The following is a 17,358-nucleotide window of genomic DNA, read 5'->3' on the forward strand; positions in this document are numbered from 1 at the left end:
AGAAGATATGAAAGATATAAAGATTATATCAGGTCCAATAGCTAACCAACTAGAGATCAGATGATACAACCAAAGTGGACAGAGATAAGAAGATCATCCAAGGGGAAATGAGTGAAAATAGCTCAGAATTGAAGGACATGATCTCAGGATTGAAGCACTAGACTAAGGGCTCAACATAACGAATGGAAAAACACCCATATCTAGACACTTCATTGGGAAAGTGGCATTCTGCAGTGCCAAAGATAGAAAATTCAAAATGCTTCTGGGGGAGGGGATTAAACTTTACCTCTACATGAAGGAAAGTGACAAGCAGGAGACTTCCCATCAATACTAAATGCCAGAAAGGGATACACCAATGCTTTCAAAATATAAGAGAAAATGTCCTAGATTTTAGCTTTGAATCAAGAGCCAGTCTAGATTGTTAGAGCAGGAAAAGCAGTTTGTGCTTAAGGATCATGGTCTCCAAGAAAGGGGGTCAAGAAAGAATATATAATGTAAACAATATTTTTAAAATGACAGGATACAAAAGAAAAGAGTGAAAAAAGGGGAGCAGGGCATTTCAATGTACAAGAGCCTGATGGGCTTTTCAATTTACCGTTCTCATACAGTCCAAATAATGTGCAAATGTGTATTAGCTTTCAAAATTTAATCCACAGGCAAAATAGAAAATATGTATGTTATAAAATGGAATATGTTTTCATCAACCTTAATTTTGTAAAAGCAAAAATGACCGAGGATGGAACATGAGGGAGAGCAGAAAAGAAGGGCCTGGGTGCTAAAATCCTCATCTTATAAAGTGTGAAGTCAGAGATACAGCTTGCATTTGACACACAAGAGAAATGATGAAAATACCTAAATTAAAATTAGAAAAGTAGCCAGTAGAGGATTAAAAAATAATAATGTAATTTAATGAAAGGATGGAGGAAATGATGGGGTAGAGTGGATGGCTAAATCCTTGCTATCACGGCAGAAAATAAATAGAAGATGTCAGGAAATAATTCATCAAGAAATAACAGAATAATCATATTATTTAGAAATGCTAAGATGACAACTGGGACAAGCAGCTGAAAGAATTGGAAATGGATACTTCTGGAGAGGAATACTGGAGTAGGTAGTTCTTATTTTCATGATAAATGATTCTTTTTAAAAATTGTATTTTCTTTCATTTAAATTCAATTAATTAACATATAGTAAATTATTAGTTTCAGAGGTAGAGTTCACTGATTCATAGGTTGCATAGAACACCCAGTGCTCATTCCCTCACATGCCCTCCTTAACATCCATCACCCAGATACCCTAATCCCCCAACCCCCTGTTTGTTATATAACTTTATTTTTAAATAGTTGTGTGCATAACAACTAAAAAGTAAAAGACTAATTCAATACCTGTAACTGCAGAACTCTAATAATAAAGATACAAACATTTAATATATTAACCTCCTATATACTATGGTTTCAATTTATCTGTCTTGTATCCATTTACTTCTGAAGGCTAGTGTGTGTCTTTGAAACCAACACACTATTTTTTAGACATAATTTTATCTAACACATTTTAAAAATATCTAGGAAGACACAACCTCTTAGGTTCTGAAATTGCTGATTAAAAATAAGTTTCCAAAAGCAAATATACCCTCCCTCAAGAATTTTACAAACGATTTCAGAAAATACAAAGATAAATTCACCTACGATGAAATAATGAGAAATACTTATAAGAGTGGATTTATAGAATTATAGAATGGGGAATAACCCTTGGGTAGTTCCTGAAGGAGAAGTTCTCAAACTTGGCTACACAACAGAATAGCCTCTATTTCATATATATATATATATATATATATATATATATATATACACACACATATATATGTATATAAAATTATATATTATATATAATTAATATAATATAATATAATATATATATTATATTATACACACACACACCCTATTAACTTCCTGGGGTCCCATGTGCAGGTTTTTAAAAATAGCATCCAAGCAATTTAAAGTATCACTGAGATTGAGAACCTCTGTCCTAAAAGGAGGGGCTATTGTTTAGTGTTTTCATAAGGAATTGCTTCCCAGCATTTCTGGGATAACAGAAGTTTCTTTGGAATCAGAAGAAAAAACAGGAAAAATTAGGGTAATTGTCTTGAAAGAGTCAAAACGTAACAAGCAGTGTAGAAACACAACTGGTTTAAAAGAATCCACTAATCAAGTGGAAAGCAGGAGCAGGAAACAGTGACAGGAGACTTAAAAGTTGAGGTTGACATTTTTCAGAACCAAACAGGAACAGGAGTGGAGTTCCTGACCTAGTCCAGCAGTATTGTTCATGGCTATAACCATGTTGTACGTGTGTTTTCATAGCCTTGTTAGCTACTAACAGTGAGTCATGCTTGCAAATAAAGTAAATATTAATATGATTATGTTCATAGTATAGTTTAAACAAATCTTATGAGTGATCTCCTAAGGAATAGCAAGTTTAGGAAGTAAAATAAATCCTTACGTTGGCAATTTTGGCATATGATGCTATGTAGTGAGGGATGGTCAATTTGCTAGGATTCAGAATGTTACCATATTTGAATACAATCCAGTATTCTTCACTAATGTTTACCATTTGAATATGTACTATAGGCTACAGGGCTTTACAAATGCTACTAAATTTAAACTTATTTCATTTGTATTTGTAATAATTTGTTTATATACCCATAAAGACAATGAAGAATGTTGGAAATATTTTAAGGATCATTTATGATTTATAGAATTCCCGAGTATTCCAATTTCTCATTGGCAAATCCCAAAGATTTGTGATCTGTCAGGAATTTAGAAACATCACACCTTTCCTTTATACTGAAAGTTCTTGTAGTACCAATTGTGGGTGAGTGCTTTAAAAAAAATCAAAATTCTTCACACTCCTTTCAAGTGAGAAGGACTTGATGAATGAAGGCAGTGGGTTTTGGGAAGAGGGATGCCTGTGTGTTGTGAGGGCAGGAGCTGTGTTGACAGAGCATTGGTATTAGACCAAGTAGGAAACAGCTGCACAACTGTAGGAAAAGGTCTGCATGGGTGCAGACCCAAATGAAGAAACTGAGGCAGGAAAACACCAACCCGTCCTTCTGAATTCACAGAACTGAAAGAAAATATGTATCAGCTTTATCTCCTGGTGCTCCATTTAGTTGGCTTTTCTTTTCTCACCATTTCTATAATAAAGTAATCTTCAGTTCAAACCTCACAAGAGTGTCCTAACAAGAGTCCCTTTATGTGTTAAGAAAGAGGTGGCCATACCTGTAACAGAGAAATATCCATCTATTCTATGTTCTATGTTCCCTCTTCTCTATTGAGTTTGTAATTAACTTTTAATTAAAATTTTAATGAAATTTGAGATAGAGAATAAGAGTAGAGGTAATTAATATTTCATATTAAAAACATTAGTACAGAAAAAAAGTTGGTGAGTCTTATTTTCTTTTTTCAAATCCTGACAATCAAGGTAACCTACTGTGTTTATCTTGTCACCTTGTACATCAAGAATCTGAACACTGAATACTACAATTAGTCACAGTAAATGTAGTTAGGCATTTGTTTAGTGTAACTGATTTACCCTCCTTTTCTTACATATTCTGATAGTTCTGCTTCCAGTGTTTATCACAGTTCTGTGGTTTATGCTAAGCCACCTCAGTGGGGTTCTAAGGAGTAGATGAGAACACACATTTGTTGAAAATGAAATATTCCATACTTTACTTAATACTCACAATAACCCTAAGAGCTTTGTATGATTATTCCCATTTTGTGGATGATAAAACAGATTCAGATGGGTTTAATGCCTTTGGAAAGCAAATAAAAGCTAATTATCTATAAATTCAGAGCTGGGATTTAAACCTAGAAATTTCTTATTGCAAAGCCCATACTCTTTCCACAGTACCACAGCACCATTTTCCTATCAGAGAATTAATGAAGGATATTTACCTGTTTGTGATTATGGTATTACTAGAGTCAACAAATGTGCTCTCCTTCCCACACACTCCCACACTGTCATATGCAGACACCAAAAAATAGATGAGCAAAGACAAAGTACGGGGAAAAAAAAAAACATTCACATAACTGGTTCTGAGCCCCTGCTTGACGCGTGCTATAATGACATTTTTGTTCACTCTCAAATCAACCTAGGAAAGGATAAGTGGTCATTAGGCCCAGGGGACCATGCAAAGCAAAAAAGAGGGTGAGGGTCCCCCAGTTTATGCCTTCTGAAATCAGAGGGAGGACTAGGATGTGAGGTAATAACAGAGGTTTCCCTAAAATTTTGGCATAGGAGAATACTGAAACCTTTTTGAATTTTCTCTACCAATGTTGTGAATCTACCCAAAAAGAGCAAAAATTGGAAAATTTACCACTCTATTGCTATCCTGCCAAAACTGAAAGTGATTATTAAACTTTGCGAGAGAGCAATTAGAATGGGTGAATGTACAAAATTAAACTGTTGGTAAATAAGCCTGAAATGTAAGTTAAGGGACTATGAAATATAAATGTGCTACAAATGAAACTTCTCCAGGTTCTGACTAGTATAGTCTCTTTCTAGGGACTGGAGAGGAAAACACATTCACATAGGTTCAATTATCCTTCACATTACTAGAAAGATACTCTAAGGTAGATACTAGAACAACTTGCTAGCTATGATAATGGCACAATGAAAGCAAATTCTATTAAACAAAATGAAACATTATAAACTATTGTAATTAGAGAAGCACATTTTAAGTAATCCATAGAAGTTTTTAAAATGATAAAACTATTCTTATAGGACTTACAGCTCCATTTGTCCTTTCCCCCCCAGCTGGCAAACTCATCCAACTACTTATTTATTTATTAAAGTGTTTTAGTCAAGGGAGCTGCTCCATTGTCACATTTCATTAAAGGTGGTCTTGAGCCGAGCACAACAGAAGGAGGTCAACATAGCTCTGCAGAGCTCCCCTACAATTAGACACTCACTAAAATGAAATGATTCTGTCACTGATTAAATAGAATTTTATAACTAAATAGACTCCACTTACGCTAGTCAAACTGATGGGCAAAAATACGTTCTTCTGCCTTATTCAGCATTAGTAAGTCCCTGTTTGCCTTCCAGATTTTTCATCTTGCTGCTTTTAAACATTTTTCTTAAATTTGTAATTTGTTTTCTCTATATCCAGAGCAATCATATATTTTTAAAGTACTCTATAAGGAAGGCTCAATCATTTTTTCCTGTTCCTCTGAAAAGTGGGTCAACAGTATCCTTTCATTTGCAAGTGGAGAAGAGGGCACATGAAGTTTAAGAGAATTGATCAAGGTCCAGTTATAGGAATAATTTATGAATGGATGTTTTTAAATTTCTGGATGCTATAAAAAGAGTTTAAAAGAAAGCAATGTGTGAAATGAAGCTATTTGATTCTTCCTTTAATGAATATGGTTGGCATAATGTCTCAGAACCAAGAAGCCAAAGACAGATATATGACAATGTGAAAAATATAGGATTAACAATCAAATCAACTTCCAGCAACTTCAAAGAACAGAATTAAATGTAGTCCCTACCACACAGCCATGGTTTGATTTAGGAGCCACATACCCACATGGCTGCCATTTATGTATTTACTCATTTGATAGTTTTGCAAGTCAATGCACAGAATACATTATATATAACTTACATTGGTCTATCAATATTATCAGCTTTGGCACATAGAACCAGGGATTATTATTGAATTTTTTTTATTGTGAGGAATAATTAATAAAATGGTATACAATAAAGGACCTCACAGAAGCAGTGACTCACCCATCTAAATATGGACTTCATATTTCAGTATGATCTTCATTACACATCTCAGAGAAGTCTTGTTGTGGATATCCTGTAAGACACTCTCAAACCAACCAGCCCCAATTCTTCTGTAAGCAAGTAAAGGCAACAGAGAGTTTTGTAAATTATTGACAGGGAGTTTTCAATGACTCTAATCCAGACACTGTTCAGCAATTCTATAGCTCAAGTTAAAACAAGCGTAGAAACTGGAAAGACAAGGAAAAAAAAAAAAAAGAGGTCACATAAGAAAAAGCAATGATAGAGTTTTTTAGATCATTCATTCATTTGTCTATTTTGTTGTAGGCACAGACTAGGTGTCAGAGATAGTATGGAGAGAGACAACAGTCTGGTCTTGCCTTGCTGGGGCTTACCATTGATTGTCAGAGAAATACTCCTTTATTGCTTTTAATTGTTTTTGAAATTGGGGATAGATGACAATATGTAACAAAGGCAAAATTTCATTTGTGAGTCATCAGGTACTGAATCTCTGAATCCAGTCAGTATGATCTCTGGTAAGTTACTTAACTTCTATATCCTCAGGGTCCTCACAGTAAAATGAGAGAAATAATTGCGCCTATCTTAAAGGGTTATTGTGAGATTAAATGAATAAACAATGTAAAACACAATGTAGAACAAACAATGTGTGGCAAATAGTAGGATTTAATAAACATTAGCAATATACTATTTTGGGAGTTATGATTTTTATTATAATTTTTCTAACTTGTATCCTTAGGTGGTTAGAGAAAAACTCAGAAAAGACAGTAAATAACATTAATGTCATAAAGCCCTGGCAAGTAACAGAAACCCTAAGTCAGGGCTTTACAGGGTACAGGGTAAGTTATACCCACGATAGAATTGGGCAGGTCTGCTCTGGATAACCGGTGGCCCTTAGCAGTCAAGAATTATTTGCATAGGGCACCCAGAAGCACTTTTAGGGGTAGAAAGTAACTGATCATTGGAAAAGAGAGAGTGGAGCCCACAAATTTGGTTTAGCAGACCTTGGTGGTTTAGCCTAGCAAGGCTACTGGGCTAAGAAAAGGACAGGGAGGTGATGCTGCACAATGTAATTATCTTCTCAAATTGTTCTTCAGTCCCATCTTCAGGCTCTCAATCCAATCTTAGAATGAAGTATCCTAAAAGGAGGAGTAAAAATAAATCTTATCTCCCCAAGTTGGATCACCATGAGAAAGTGCAAGGTGTCAGCATCATCAGCATCAGCAAATCCCTCTAAGACATGATGGGTACCATAAACAATATTAAAGTCCTGATGATGGTTTTGGCCTGAGAGCCCACAGGAGTTCCTCCACGATAAACCAGAACTGAACAGGGCATCCCAGCAAAGACCACAGTGTGACCAAGAGCACTGGTTCCCAGAGGTCATATGAAACACACTTCTTAAGAAACCCAACACATTTGAGTGAAGAATCTAAGCATTTCTAGATTTTTCTGCAAAGCAGGCATTAGCTTATCCATAAAAATACTCATTTGTGTGTGTTACTTGATGCTATTGTGTGGTTTTGGGTAGTCTAACTCTATCGTCCTTTAAAAAGCACTTTAGAATTTTTTAATGGGTAGACATTTTAAAAATTATTATTAAAGTGTTTCAATTTCCAGCATTATTTTGGAAATAGCAATATTTTTCTCACTTATTTTCAATAAGAATAAACCTTACCTGGGAAATAAAAAGTGTTTCATGTTATTTTTATAGAAGATAAGGCTTACCATCATGTAGTAATTCCCTATCCTGCATCATTTTTTGCACACTGATAATACTACTTTTAATTTGGGCTGTGGTTTAGCAACTATAAGCACAAAAGATATTGCTTTGTAATACTTGTCTCCAGGGTAATATAAATTAATCCAGGATATAGACTCCATCCTTGAGCAAGAGATGGCTAATTCTAGGCTAGGGAAGTTTGAAAGTTAAAATTAGATACTCTCAGTTCAGTGCCTAGCTTTTGGACTCCTGCCAAACTGAATGATTTTTTAAGTCAGTGAATTTTTAACAAACATGCTGAAACATAGTTCCCAGCAAGCAATGTCCTTCAAAAAAGTTCATATATTTGAGAACTAACTACTTATTCTGATGAAGGTTGTTACTTAAGCCTTGATTAGAATTAATTTTGAAATTTTTTCAGAGCTATTATACAAACTATACAAAATACCACATTCATCAATATAAATTATATGGTTCCATTCTGATCCTTAATCTAACAATTCTGTTTAGTCCAGAATCACTTTTGACCTCTTCCTAAGCACAGAACCCACCAAAATAAGAATAATCTTCGCTGAAGTTTTTAGGAGGAAATTCCCTCAAGGACATGCCTAACAAAAGTTGCAACAAGGGGCGCCTGGGTGGCTCTGTGGGTTAAAGCCTCTGCCTTCAGCTCAGGTCATGATCCCAGAGTCCTGGGATTGAGCCTCACATCCGGGTCTCTGCTCCTTGGGGAGCCTGCATTCTCTTCTCTCTCTCTCTGCCTGCCTCTCTGCCTACTTGTGATCTCTGTCTGTCAAAAATAAATAAAATCTTAAAAAAAAAAAAGTTGCAATAAGATCTTGAGCAGTAATAAAATAGTTACGTATGTTAAAACCTCCTGATAAATTTTTTTAAAGATTTTATTTATTTATTTGACAGGCAGAGATCACAAGTAGGCAGAGAAGCAGGCAGAGAGAGAGAGGAGGAAGCAGGCTCCATGCTGAGCAGAGAGAGCCCGATGCGGGGCTCGATCCCAGAACCCTGGGGTCATGACCTGAGCTGAAGAGAGGCTTTAACCCACTGAGACACCCAAGCGCCCCTCTCCTGATAAATTTTAAAGAGACCACTTTCTCATTTGTACAAACTTAAATATATGCATTATAGAATTCATGTAATTTATGACTTTCTATCAGAAACATGAGCATCAGCAAGGCTACAAGAAGAAATTGTGTTTTGGAGTTAGTCATTTTGAAAATTATGACCAAACAATTCTAAAAATAGTCAATTACCTTATTTTAGCCTTTTGTAAAAACTTTTTTTTTTCCTGTGATTAAGTTTTGCAGTCAGATATTTTCTGGTAAAAGAAAAAGTCAAACTAATAGCATTCTACCAGCTCTAGGCTTCTCTCCACAGCCCTCTTCTTGGTTTCAGGTTTGGTATATTGGATTTTGCTAGTGAGTTCTCTGTACATTCTGATCTTTCTAAGGTAAACTTGTCATTTCCTGGGTAGCTTGAGTTAGTTTTAAGTTTTATAGTTTTCTTTTATTCCTAAAAATCTTGACACAGAGAGACTCAAGTAGACTAAAAATCAAGCTATGAAAGTTATATTTTATCAATATATTAAATGAATTTCTCAATCAGTCTTAATGGGAACATGATTCCCTCAACTGGAATACAACATATGTACTGATTTATTTTAGTCAGTAAATTTATAAAGTCATATTTCTTATGAAAGCCACATTTTCTTAGAAAGAGACCCATTCACGAAGGACTTGAGAAGACGTTACTCCAAAAAGATACACAAATGGCCAACAGGTACTGAAAAATTTGCTCAACATCCCTAATAATTATAGAAAGAAATGCAAATCAAAATCAAAATGAGAGATCACTTCCTATCTGTTAGAATGACAATTATCAAAAGACAGAACAAGTGCTGGCAAAGTTGTGAAGAAAGGGGAGCCCCTGTGCTCTCTTGGTGGAAATGTAAATTGGTGTAGACACTATGGGAAAGAGTATGGAGGTTCCTCAAAAAATTAAAAATAGAACTACCATATGATCCAGCAATCCCCCTTCTAGGTCTACATCCAAAGAAAATGAAATTATTATCTCAAAAATAAATCTGCATCTCCATGTTCATTGCAACATTATTCATAATAGCCATGATATGAAAACAATCTAAGTGTACATCAGTGGATGAACTTTAGAGATAGATAGATACAGATATAATCATGTATAATGAAATATTGTTCAACAATAAAAATGAATTATATAGGGGCACCTGGGTGGCTCAGTGGGTTAAAGCCTCTGCTTTCGGCTCAGGCCATGGTCCCAGGGTCCTGGGATTGAGCCCACCTGGGGCTCTCTTCTCGGCAGGGAGCCTGCTTCCCTCTCTCTATGCCTGCCTCTCTGCCTGCTTGTGATCTCTGTCAAATAAATTTTAAAAAATTTTTTAAATGAATTATATATAATCATATATATAATGAAATATTATTGAATAATAAAAAAGTAGAAAACCTTGCCATTTATAACAGCCTGCGTGAACTTAGAGAGCATTATGTAAAGTAAGACAAAGACAGCTACTATATGCTCTCACTTGTATGTGGAACCTAAAACACACACACTCATACACATACAAAATCAAGTTCATAGAAACAGAAGTTGGATTTGGTGGTTGCCAGGAGGAGGGGGTGCAGGGTGGGGAGATGGGTGAAGATGGTCAAAGGGTTCAAACTTCCAGTTATAAGATGAATAGGTTTGGGGGATCTAATGTACAACATGGTAAATATAGTTAACAATACCATATTATATACTTGAAAGTTGCTAATGGATCTTAAAATAGATCTTAAATAGAACTTTAAAAGTTCTTAACAAACAAACAAAAAAAATAGTAACTATGTGGACTGATGGATATATTAACTAACCTTATGTGGTAAACATCTCACAATTTATATGTATATCAAATCACCATGTTGTACACCTTAAACTTATGTAATGTTACATGTCGATTATATCTCATCAAAGCTGGAGGAGGAAAGTAAATAAGAAAGGGGAACCTTCATGCGCAATGAGGAGAAATAATAACTTAAGCATCTGGCACAGTCCTTGCATCATACTGTTTGTGATAAAGTTTTATCACAAATACCAAGCTCACCACCATCTGCCCATGAAAGTCAGTGGATTCTGGCTGCACACACAAAAGCAGAGGATGGCCACATCAGGGCTAATCTACTATTGACATATGGAAGATGCATGAATGCAGCCCCTTGATGATCAAGAAGGAAGCAGGAGCTGGAAGACTACCAAAAACAAACAGCTTTCCCTCGCTCTGCAGGCATGAACACAAAATAAATCACTCCTGAGATGGTGATTAATGTTTTATATTTGTCTACTTCTCCTTCCAATAAAATTAAATTAACATACATCTAGTTACTTATGAGACCAAGTTCTTACTGCTTTCTCCAAGGCTAGTTTACTATTTATGAATGTGGTTAGTTGTTGTGCTTTTTGCATCTCTTTAATGGCCTTGATAATGGTGAAGACATTAGTAGTCATTGTGTTTCCTCCATTTACTGGTCTTTATCTTAGACTCCCCTGGGGTGGGGTGTGTGGTCATCTGACAGACCCATTCTTGTGCTTCCCACTCTGTTTGCTTCCAATGGCTGATGAGGTATAGTTCCTACTGCTTCTAACAGAGCAGCTCCACGTGAGCTGTGCTATTCTCAGCTGTCATGTCGATCTGGAGCTGAACTTGTATAAATATCTAGTGTAGAATGTCAAGAGCTTTCTGCCTCACACCTTTACATAGCTTCAAACACTCCCATTTCACCTACTTGATACTGGCATTGAATCATAACTCACCTTCACCAAATACTCAATCAGGACTGGATTTTGTTTGCATATTTCCATACCAAAATGGTGATGTGTAGATGTCCTCAATGTTAATAATGGTCATGAGCCTTATTCCTTGGTTCTCTGTCTGGAGTGTTTGAGGTAATGATGTAAGTAATGTGAAAAAATGATGTTAAAATACAAGTCTGGCAAAGTCCCAGGTCCTTTCCTCCGTATCTCAGTGATCTAGTTACGATCTTCACTCTCTCTAAATCTTGGTTTCTTCATCTATAAAATAATTGTCTGCCTTATAGTGTGGTTCTGGTATGAACCAAGATCATTCAGATAAAATACCTAATACATGGTAAACACGTGACAAATTGCAGCCACCATTAAACACTTTTAATCTCACAACTCCTAATATATTAATACATTGAAAAATTCTAGAAAATTAATTTATAGCTTCTAATATATTGATAAATTAGTAAACTCTATAACTTTAATTCATCATGCTAAATATATGGTATGTAAATTCATTTTGTATTTCCTCAACAGTCACTTAATTTACACAAAAATTAATTAAGATTGAATTTTCCTGAATGTGCTTTTAGAAGATAATGGATAGTAGGTATAATGGAGCAGAGAATAGAAACAACTCATAATTAAACATAATTCGCAGATATGCCTAGGTGTCATCAACACACGAGTCCCACAAATGCTCAGTTTTATAAAATCCAACCATGACTTAGAACCCATTATGGTGGCAATATATGCATAGTCATTGTAAGCAGAGGATCAAGCTTCTAATTTCATATTAATTCTAACATGTTTGCTTCTATATCAATATAAGATATATTTTTATATTTTCAGGTACCAGATTTCAATAATATTAGGTTTTACAAAGTTTCCTATCTTTATCCTTCTGTAATATTGAGATTTACTTATGATATTATAAATAGTGTAAATAAACATAATTATCATATATGTATATATAATCTAATACATAATAATTTGTGCTAATTAAAACACATTGCAGACTGTCAATCTAATACATGCACATGAGGTAATTTTTATTAATTTTTTGACATTGTGAAAAATAATATTTTTTGTACAAAAGAAGGAAGCAGTCAGTAGGTTGACATTCCAATCCCTTCTACCAGCATATTCTCAGGGCATTTTGAATAGGAGACTGCTGTATTCCTCCAGAAAGCTTTTCTTTTTTGGGATATCTTTCCTCCAACTTATGCAGCAACTTAGCTAAAAATATAAGACTATGGATTTGAGTTTAAGGAACAACAGCTTAGTAACAAGATAGTTGGAGACAATGCTCAGGAAGAGATGAACAATTCTCCTGTTTTATTTATGTTTCGTTTTCTTTTGTTTGTTTGTTTTTTGAGTATAGTTGATGTACAATGTTACATTGGTTTCAGGCATACAGTACAGTGATCTGATGAGTCTCCATGTTGTACTGTGCTCACCACAAACGTAGCTGCCTCCTGTCATCATACAACGCTATGACAATGCCACTGACTATATTCCCAATGCTGGACCTTTTATTCTCATGACTTCCTCATTCTATAACGGGAAGCCTATATTTTCTCATTCCCCTTCACCCTTTTTGCTCATCTCCTATCTCCTTTGCCTTTGACAACCATCGGTTTTTTTCTCCGTATTTATAGGCTTGACTCTGTTTTGTGTTTGTTTATTCATTTGTTTTGTTTTTTAGATTCCACATGTAAGTGAAATCGCATGGTATTTGTCTTTTTCTATCTGACTTATTTCATCTAACATAATACTCTCTAGGTCCATCCACATTGTCACAAATGTCAAAATCTTTTTATGGCTAAATAATAGTCCATCATATACATGCATACACATACACACACGGACACCACATCTTTATGCATTCATCTTTATCCATTCAGCTACAACTGTCAAGCTATGGGAGCAAACCCAGTGTCTAGTTCTCCCATTTGGAATGAAGGCTAAAGATCCTCCTGAATCAAATTTCATTCCAAAGATAGTACGAGCCCTTGCCTACCAAGGAGCTACACATCTCTGACTTTGGTGAAGAATGGTAGCTATTGATATGCAGACAATGGGCATTATCAGAAAGGGGTGACTCAGTGAAAGAATAGATATATGGACTAGGAAGAGGACAAAACGACAGCAGTAGGGAAGAAGAAAGGGAGCTTTCTCAATGATTCTGTTCTGTGGTAAATTTCAAAAAAAAGATTGTCTCTATATCAGCACTACATTTGAGTTGCTATGAAATATGAACGGTGTCTCAGCATATGAAGTAAGACATATATTCTCATCTCTAAGGCCTAACTGGCATGGTATAGTTGTTTACTTACAATACGACAGTCAAGTGAGAAATGATGGTAGTGGAACCTGACATAAAACCTACAGAACTGGACTGGCATGGAAATAAGCTTTCAGAGTCTGGGAAGGCAAAACACAGTGGCCAAGGAATCATGCACAACTGGGTAATTAACAAGCCTTCAATTTCTAAGGGGTATAAAATGTGCCAAGAGGCAGGTGAAAAAGAGCAAGGAGAGAACCCAAGTGGTAGTGATACCCTAAAATCCTCATTGACAATAGACATCAGGACAGGTTGCTGGATGTTAAGAGCTGGCCTTCTACCCCAGGACAGAAGTGAGGCTCCCAGGCTTAAAAGGATCTTTGGGGAAGATGCAGGATTTTAGTGTAAAACATGAAATGGCAATCTTCCAGAAGCCCAGGATTATAAATGGATGCACAAAAAGCGATCCTGCCTTCAGTAAATCAGGCATAACAGACCTATTCTCTGTCGGAGGGAACTGTGATGTAAGAATTATGTGAAAGTCCCAGTAATCAGAAAAAGGACACATGTTCCAGATGAGTCTCCCAGCAAGAATGGTTCAGTGACTGCACCCTCAGTCAAAAGATAAGGAAGGTGAGTCATAGCAAAGTCTCAGCCAAAGTGGAATAGATAGAATGGAGCTTCATAAATTCTTTCCTTATTACCACATGCTTACCAAGCAAGGAATTAGGATATGGTTTATCTGGGAAGAGAGGCATGGTATCTAGGGTTTGAACAACCTGAGGAAATGGGGTGAATCATCTGAATTCTACGAGTGGCAAGATCCAGTGAGTTCACCAGTAGAGAAGTTAGGTGAGCAGAGACCGGAAGATTGAAAAGTGAGTAAATATAAAGGGTGTGACAACTACATAGAGAAAGTGTGTGCAGATACAGTGAGGAATACACTATATAAACTGGGAATATTGGATAGAACGGTGGGTTCGTGCAAGTTGGGAGGAGAAAACCCAAAGGAAACTGAGTCCCCGAAAATAAGCAGAGCTTCAGAACGTCAGTGGTTCTCAAGATAAGTCAAGGCAGACCTCTGCGATGAGGATGGATATGGCATGAACACATTCTCAAAAATTTGCTTAAGAGCTATGGCATGAAAGTAGTGCCCTTTCCCTTCCAGGAACCTTTACAAATTATCCAAAGCCTGCTTCTTGGTTAAACTCTGGTTATCACCTCCCCAGTTTACAATGAAATTAGAGCTTTACCATATTCTCAGGGTCTCCTTGGTGTGACACTGTGTGTGTGTGTGTGTGTGTGTGTGTGTGTGTGTAAAACTGGAGAGAGAAGCAGCAGAGAAAGGCTAGGTAAATTGAAGACTGCCGTTGTATGTAGGATTTTATCTTCTGTAATTTTTGACAATACATTAATCCTATTTATAGAAGTTATCTTGTGTATTGACAGTTTTATGTCAATATTACTGATCAGAGAAACAAAACCATGCTTGAGGGTGGAGCCTGAAAGGCTGTGAAGAAACCAAAGTGGGCACCACCACAGAAGCATTTCGTTAGGAAGAGAACTTCACTGTATTTCAGTGAAGTGCTTATCTTATTTGCCTCTTCTAATTAAAGCACTGAGAAGAAATAGCATTTTTTTTCAAATTTCTGAGCCCTCATAACTAATAATGCCATGTTAATCATCATTTGAGAAGACAGAAAAACATTTAAGACTCAGTGCTTTTTTTTCTAACTTAAATTTGTCATTGTCCAAAGGTGTCTTTATTTTTGTCTATACTGATATTTATTTTTGATATATTATGTCCTTCCTTTAAAATAAAACTATTATGGGTTTTATCAATATTTGCTAATGTGCTGCTGACCATCAAGAAATTAAGTTCACCTGTTTACACAGGCTATTTTTTCTTTAGAAACTATGGTGTGTCACTGAAAAAATGTTTAAAATAATAGATTTGTGAAAATGTAACAAAAAGGAGACCAACTTTAGAAATGGAAAAGCCTATTTATTTTAAGGAGAAATGTGAAGAGGGATAAGAAAAACAATTATTGCAGCGATGATCTACAGGAAAGTGCTATATTCTTCTAATTTAAAACAAATAAATATGCATCTAGTCATAGTGTAATCTGGAATGAGAAGAGGATCTTAGGAGAGAGACTGCAGCTAATGCTATATTCCTTCTAAAGAAATTAGAAAAAGTTGGAAATGCATACTTAAATATGTCAGTCTACATAACAGAAACTAGATCAGAATCTTATGCTTCCTGGAACTGTAAAGTCTCTAATAACACATTTCAGAGAAGAGAATCAAAATGAAACTACACCAGGAAAGGCATATAAGAACTTAATTCACATTAACGTGTAAAAACAAGAACTGAATGAAGGAGCTTAAAGGAGTAATGAAACAGAAGCTCTACCAAAAGCAAGAGAAGGAAGAATTTTTTGTCAAGGCAAATTCACCTACTTTATCATTTTGCCCCATGTGGCCCAGATGACCTGAAACTCAGGGATCTTGAGGAGCAATCTGCAATAAGGGTAGACACAATTCACAATGGTTAGATATCTTAACTGCAAATTAGTAATGTTATTTCTGCCCACATATTTATTATTCATTGTCTCTTAACCATGGTAAGTATAAAATCTATCTCTGACATGAAAATATATTTTGTTTATTTTTTAGTAAATACTTCTTACTGTAAAATTCCTAATAAGTTTAGCAGAATTATAGGGTTCAACTTATAGCCATACCAAACTTGAATACACGGCATTTGTATTTTTGTAAGCAATTTAATGTCAAGAGAAGTTTACAATGGCTTCTCAATGAAATGTACATTAGACTTGCCCCACAGGCACAAGGGTAAATTAGGTTGAACAAGGAAATTAGTGGAAAAATAAAGTACAAGTAAATATGGGAAATTTGACTTGTAAAAGTATTAATCTTATTTTCCATGATGCATGGCAACAATTTACTTGCTGAAATAATTGGTCAAGGAATTTGTAAAATGATAAATTTTATTTAAAACTAACAAATAGTTTGAATTATATTGAATTTTGTAGTTGTTCCCTTTTTGGTGGCATACACAAGCAACCAAATCACAGTCTTTATTTTTTAGATAACCCTGATGAATTCTCTTATTTGAGCCTCTTTGCTGCAGAAGGCTTATATAGAATTAGCTAGTAACATGACACAGATTCTACCCAATCATTTTACCAATGGATATTGACTGGGATGATGTCTGTGTTGCCATATCCTTTAAAGAAAGATTATACCATGACAAGCATGTGTAAGATTTAGATTATTCTTATTTTTGGCTACAAGCATAGTCATCTAGCTTAGCTGCTAAAATACTCAATTCAGACAATTTCTTAGTAGTCACTAAGTAAGGATTCCGAGTTTTCTACTAGCTGTGGGTTGTACGAATCTTGAGGATATTATTGATACTTGTCTATCAAGTATCATTGATAAATTATTGATATTTGTTTTCAATATATTGAAGCTTATTGATTCTTGTTTTCTAACGGAAGATATGCCTCTTGATCAAAAAGGAGAAATTGGATTAAGCCACCAAAGAGGAATGAAATAAAGAATAGTTCTCCAGTGATATCTAAGTCCCCCATGCAGGTGAAATGAATCACTGTCCGTGAGGAGCTTGAAGACAATGTGGTTAGTAAATGAATGAATATGGACAATTATATCAGCAGTGTCAACTCAGGTCAAGTCT

At 35.4% G+C, this 17,358-nt stretch overlaps 1 protein-coding gene across 1 annotated transcript in view; it reads right to left on the bottom strand.

Moving 5' to 3' along the window:
• ZPLD1 (zona pellucida like domain containing 1) overlaps positions 1-17,358 on the bottom strand; it is a 237,172-nt gene that overhangs the window by 109,109 nt on the left and 110,705 nt on the right. Inside the window, exons 3-5 of the mRNA XM_032350228.1 lie at positions 16,101-16,160; positions 6,807-6,941; positions 5,788-5,897 (exon numbers count right to left, since the gene is read on the bottom strand). The gene's annotated coding sequence lies outside the window, so the exon portion shown is untranslated. The remainder of the gene's footprint in view (positions 1-5,787; positions 5,898-6,806; positions 6,942-16,100; positions 16,161-17,358) is intronic.

Source organism: Mustela erminea, chromosome 1 (genome assembly GCF_009829155.1).
Source record: "Mustela erminea isolate mMusErm1 chromosome 1, mMusErm1.Pri, whole genome shotgun sequence".
Classification (NCBI taxonomy): domain Eukaryota; kingdom Metazoa; phylum Chordata; class Mammalia; order Carnivora; family Mustelidae; genus Mustela; species Mustela erminea.